A 7,048-nucleotide genomic window follows, 5' to 3' on the forward strand; every position below is an offset into this window, starting at 1 on the left:
ACTTATATTATAACCCTTGAAAGGCACCACTGTAATGAGATAATTAACGTTAATCATGCTACATGTCACTGGTTTTAATGCTCTGTCTGATCTTTATTCTACATTATTCTCAATTCTAAGAAAGCAAGAAATCCAAGCAAATGGATCTATCATCATTTCTTCACCCACTCTTCTACTCACTGAAAAGAGGGGTAATACAAATAAATTCATTCATTCATTCATTCATCTTCTACCGCTTATCCAAACTACCTCGGGTCACGGGGAGCCTGTGCCTATCTCAGGCGTCATCTGGCATCAAGGCAGGATACACCCTGGACGGAGTGCCAACCCATCGCAGGGCACACACACACACTCTCATTCACTCACGCAATCACACACTACAGACAATTTTCCAGAGATGCCAATCAACCTACCATGCGTGTCTTTGGACCGGGGGAGGAAACCGGAGTACCCGGAGGAAACCCCCGAGGCACGGGGAGAACATGCAAACTCCACACACACAAGGTGGAGGCGGGAATCGAACCCCCAACCCTGGAGGTGTGAGGTGAACGTGCTAACCACTAAGCCACCGTGCCCCCCAGGGGTAATACAAATAAATTTAAATATTTATTATAAGTCTAATATTACATTTTCTAACTTTTTGTTCTATATTTTCTCTATTCTGTAAAGCTGCTTTGAGACAATGTCCAAATAAAATTGAATTGATTTAAAAAGGAAGATAATATATAGCTGTGGTGTCATCTAGTCAGGGTTTGTAGCTCAGTTGATAGAACATTGGACTACTGATCAGAATGCTATGTGTTTAAATCCAATCACTGACAAGCCTCTAAATCTAGGCTCCTGAGCAAGGCCCTTAACCCTTAACTCAAGTGCTCAGCTGTATAAATGAGATGTAAGTCACTCTGGGTAAGGGCATAAGTCAAATGCCATAAATGTTAATGTAATTAGATCAGATTAAATCCGATTCGATTCGGCGTTACTGTGATTGAGTGGAATACAAGCACAAAGCTAATGAAATGCAGTTAGCATCTAACCAGGAGTGCTAGACGGATTAGGTGGAAAGTGCAAAAAAACAATATTATCCTATCATCGAATATTTAAGCATAGGACCGGACGGGTTGCCAGGTTTCAGCAAAAAGCATCACCAACTACATCTCAAAAAGTTGGTTGATTGTAGAAAGGAAGAAGCAGGTTTCTTGTCCTTATTAGTCTACCTTTACTTAACCGAGAAGAAACCTTTTAGTTTGCTGACATGTTCTGTTTAAATATTATGATATTAACATTATGTAATAATTGTGAATAATTCCAGGACAAATAATAGGACCTTAAGCAATACAAAAACAAATAAAATAAAAATACGGGCAAATTTGTAATGAATTATTATGAAATGTAACCTATAGATTGTCAAGCAGCGATGGCCGGTTTGATCCATGTTGTGTGTAGATTAGATGGAGGGTAAGGCGGAGGGATCAGAGGCTGTATTTAAAGCTGACAGGTTAAAGCGGAGAACTGCAGTGTTACTCCCAGCAGCAGCTGCGCTCTGTGCAGGCTCGTGTCGGGCCGTGACGGCTAAACTGCCATTACAATAAACCTCCCAGAGGAGACACTTAGCACACCATCTGAGCTTCATCATTAAAGAAGAAGTGTCGTCTGGGACACCATGGAGCTGCCGAGTGTAGAGCGAGCTCCATCTGTAGACCCGAATGAACATAGCCCTTGTAAATTGCATTCTTTTTTCTTCTTTTCTGTCCTTGATGTACTTTTTTTTTTTTTTTTTTTAAAGTTTTCTGACTTTTTAACAGTATACAAATGAGGGAAAATAAGGAAGCCCTTTTCACTACAACAGTCCAAATGATCCCCGAGACATTTAATAATGCTGTTTCTTAATATTATTGCAAAATGAAATGGATAAATTATAGATCTCTTGTATTTTCTAAATATCTGTGGAATTAATGTGACAAACACACCGATAAAATCAAATACAAATGGATTCAAATAATAAACAGCTGTCCTTGATTTTGCTGCAAATCAATTAATTTTATATATATATATATATATTATTTTTTTTAATTTTATAAGAACCTCATACAACAACTGTCCCTGATTTTGCTGCAAATCATTTTATTTTATTTTATTTACTTTCTTTGATTGAATTTTCTTTTATTGAATTTTCTTTTCTTTTATTTTATTTTATAAGGAACTTCATACAACAGCTGTCCCTTATTTTTCTGCAAATCTAAAGAGATGTTAAAATTACTTATTTGAAGAACGAAACACGTTACACTGTGAGACTTTTCACAAAGGTTTAACTTAGAAATGTTCACCTGTTGCCTTAAAAATGTGAAGAAAAATCGTGAGAATTATGAGAATTGAGTTCAGAATGCAAAAACTTGTCAAGACAACTAGGGTTAAAGAGAAGAAACATGTTCACACAAAGCTGTGTTCAAATAAATAGCAGTATGTGAATAAAAGTGCAAATATTTTAATAGATTTTATGTTGATGTTTTAAATGCAGTAAAAAATATTACACAATTTTTTTTTAGTATTAGTATTATTTTAGTATTTAGTATTATTGCTAAAAGTATTAGCAATTAAAAAAAAAATAATGTAATTCAAAATTTGAAGTTATTATTATTATTATTATTATTATTATTATTATTATTATTACTATTATTATTTTTAGCAATATTTAGTTGCATAACCAATGTTTTTAAGAACTTTTGTGCATCTGTGTTGCATCGAGTCAACCAACTTCCAGCACCTAGAATCAGATATTTTAACCCAAGGATGAATGAACTACATTCCACATTTTTTTTTGGTTTTGATTCAGAAACTGCATTTTTTTCTAATGTAATGTCACCCCACAAGTTTTCAGTGGGGTTGAGGGGTCAGTTGATTGAGCTGGTACCTCCATTACCTCAATCTTTTATGCCTGGAACAATGATGTATGTTTGGGGTCGTTGTCTTGTTGAAACCCCCATTTCAGGGGCATTTCCTCTTCTTCATAGAGCAGTATAATCTCTTTGAGGATTTTGATGTATTCAAACAGATCCATGATCCCTGGTACATGATAAATAGGTCAATTGCTATGGCAGGAGAAACATACACAATGTCTTCATAGTGTAACGTGGCTTGAATTCAGTACCTGCAGGTCTGACACACTGTCAATGACAACGAGACCGGACAAGAATAATTTTACTCTCGTCAGACCACAGAATGTTACGTCATTTCTTTCTTTGGGCCAATCGATGTATTTCTTGGCAAATTTTAACCGATTCCGATTTAACATGCTGTTTTTTCAACATCGCTGCTTTATGGGCGTTTCTTTTTCATAGCTTAGCTTCATGTCGAACGTCTTCTTACTGTAACTGATGATCGGCTGAATCTCCCACTCTGACTAACCTTCTATCTGTTTTAACAGCAACTGTAGTCGTTTTCTTCTGCGTGTTTTGGGTTTTTGTTACCATTTTAAAGCCATTTTAGCTGAGCATCCTGTAATTTGCTGCACTTCTTTAAACGTCTTTCCCTCTCCCGTTGACTCTTTAATCAAATTACGCTGTTCCTCAGACCAATGTTTGGCCCATTTTATTTATCAACAATGGGTGAAACATTTGCTTCCCTTCTTCTATAATAAAGGATAATTAATGACACCTGTTTTTTTCACACAATAAATGAGTTCTCTAATTAAACTCCACACTGCTATTATTTTAAACATGCCCCTTTCGATGAATGAGCCAATTACTCAGGACAAACACTGTCATGACAGCTATTTTTCTAACATGCTGCTACATCTGTGGTGGTTTAAGTGGTGAAGGCTCTGAGTTGTTGATTGTAGGATCAGGGTTCAAGCCCCAGCTCTGCCAAGCTGCTACTGTTGGGCCCTTGAGCAAGGCCCCTTAACCCTCTCTGCTCCAGTGGTGATGTGTCATGGCTGACCCTGTGCTCTGACCCCAACCTCCAACAGTGGGACATGTGAAGGAAGAATTTCACTGTGCTGTAATGAATATGTGACAAAAATAAAGGCTTATTATAAAAAAAAAAAAAACTTTTTTAATTATTAATAAGATTTTTATTTCTTAAAGAATGTCATGCATCATATCTTTTTAGTGTTACGTTTAATCTGTGAATCAGGTTCCTGTTATAATGTCATTGCTAGAATAAACATTATAAAGCAACCCAGAATCAATAAAGAAGTATAAAGACTGGAGCATGGAGTTGATACCGCCGTTCAAGACAACGTCCTCTAGGAATCAGGAATTTATTGCTATTTAAATAGGAAAACGTTACATTTCATTAAGTACGTGTCCTTTTCTTAAGAAAAATCCTAAAGCACTGAGAAAAAGTGTCTGAATAAAACAGTGACCCTTGAAAAATAAAAGTAAGGGCCTTGTAATCGAGTGTGTATTGTGTTCAGGACACTCAGTGGCACACACATTGTCCCATGGCTCACTTCATCTCAATTAAGTCACTGTGCTCTCCACTTGTTACGACTTCAACAGCATGGAGGGAAACACACACACACACACACACAAACGCACAAATGCATGGGGAAAAACACACATACACATACATGCATGGACAAAATACACAAATAATCATGGGAAGAAACAGACACACACACACATGGAGCGAAACACACACATGCACACACTCACACATACAGAGAAACACACAAATGGAGAGAAACTTACACACACAAAAATGCATAGAAAAAACACACAGACATGCATGCATGGGGAGAAACACACACACAAACACACACACGCATGAAGAAAAACACACACACACACGGAGAGAAACACACACCACACATGCGTGTAGAGAGACACACACACATAGAGAGAAACACACACACACACACACTTGAAGAGCACATTCAGTGCCAAGCAGCAGTCCCATCTTTTGTCCTATCAGAACAGAGGCAATAAAAGAGGTTCATACACAGAAGCTCTCATCTAAATCTAACAACAGCTTCATCAAATCAAGCTAATTAGCTTAATCCTATAGATTACTGTTTAATGCTGGAAGTTTACGTTCACTACTGGGAAACAATCGTGTTTGTAGTATAATAAATAATTTATCGTGTTTGTAATAAATTTCACTGTAATGGAAATGTAATGACCACAGCTCAGGACCTCCGAAATCATCAAGAACCACCATCAAGAAACCCTCCTTTCTACTAATAGCCTGCTTTCTACTGAAGAATTTAAGCCCATGATTTTAAGCTTAGAATCATGGAATGGTTGGAGACAGACACAAGAACTTAGGCTGTGTCAGAAAAACACAAACTTAACAAGCAAAGAACCAACATGGAATGGATCAGACAATAAACATCAACTCTATTCGACAACACATACTGGACAAGGCGTGCTATACAAACAGGACTTATATACCTATATACCGTAAAGCACACAGTTATACAGGGAAAATCATTTATAATCACAATATCCAGGGTCTTACAGATGAGGATTGGTTCTCTGTCGAGTCTGATTTATTTTCCTCATGTCATCTCAGTAGGTTTTTCCTCTCTATCTTCTCCTGATGGCCGAAAGGTGAAGAGGGAGAAGAAATGTATCGTATACAATATTTTAATAATGATAGTGAGTTAATATGATGCTACAGATTATATATAACCCTCTAAAATGTTGTATTTTGTACTCTGAGTTTGGTCCTAAATCACTCTTAAGCAAAAAATTCCTAGTTAGAAATGTTTAAGCTAAATTAGGAGCTCTCTGAGATGATTCTCTTTATGAATACGGGCCCATGAGTGTAAGATAAAAAAGTTTTGTGCAAGGAATTGCAAATGAAATTAAGACCAAATAAAACACCCCCCCCCCCCCCCACACACACACACACACACACACACACACAAAAAAAAAACCCCAGAAGTTAAGATGAAAACACAGAAAAACAGTTAAAATGTATGCCTTAAAAATAAAGACTAGATACTGAAATACTGAAAATATTTTCTGAACACAGGAAATTTATGAAAATCATCTTGAAAACTTCACTCCAGTAACTTTAACTCAGGAACCTCGAATAAACCCGTACACTTTATCTTAGGAAGCTGATTGGGAACGAAACTACCGCAGTGTCTCTGTCAGTAACATCAGCAATTATATCTGACATTTACAGTGACTCGTTTGTAGAAATAAACACCCGTAACATTAAAATCGTGCTCATCAAATTTTGCCCTGCTGTTTGTTACTGTACAGCAGTTTCACGTTTCTGAACCTCATCACGTTCGACTCCGAGTCGTCTGCTTATCTGGAGGGCCGGTGATAAACTTTTGCGGAACAGTCAGTTTGTTTTGCCTGAGGTAACCAAATGCAACTGAAAAATGACAGAGCTGAACACAGAGCACAGGGAACGGTGCCTCGATGTGTCTAATATCTCTGCTAATTAGAGAAGAATGGGAGAATTTTAACCGAGCTGTCAGTCATGCCTCTTTGGACGCTGATACAAAATGATAGTTGAAATAACAGTGAGATTTTAAATCAGTTTCTGTTCTGCTGCATTGAAACCGTGTTGGATCCAGATGTCTCGGTGAACCCGAAGGCAGCTGGAAATATCTTTAAGAAACTTTTACGCAACTATTAACTATAACATCATATATAAACATTCACTTACTGATTTTACTGTTACTGTAATTCATGTGTCGGTGCACCGAAGGTCATATTTCAACAATGTCCACTGTTTAAAGCGCTATAGAAATAAAAATGAATTGTATTGAATTAGATATTATTGTGGGGGTCACGGTGGCTTAATGGTTAGCACGTTCGCCTCACACCTCCAGGGTTGGGGTTCGATTCCCGCCTCCACCTTGTGTGTGTGGAGTTTGCATGTTCTCCCCGTGCCTCGGGGGTTTCCTCCGGGTACTCCGGTTTCCTCCCCCGGTCCAAAGACATGCATGGTAGGTTGATTGGCATCTCTGGAAAATTGTCCATAGTGTGTGATTGCGTGAGTGAATGAGAGTGTGTGTGTGCCCTGTGATGGGTTGGCACTCCGTCCAGGCCCCGTGACCCGAGGTAGTTCGGATAAGCGGTAG

Source organism: Tachysurus vachellii, chromosome 8 (assembly GCF_030014155.1).
Source record: "Tachysurus vachellii isolate PV-2020 chromosome 8, HZAU_Pvac_v1, whole genome shotgun sequence".
Classification (NCBI taxonomy): Eukaryota; Metazoa; Chordata; class Actinopteri; order Siluriformes; family Bagridae; genus Tachysurus; species Tachysurus vachellii.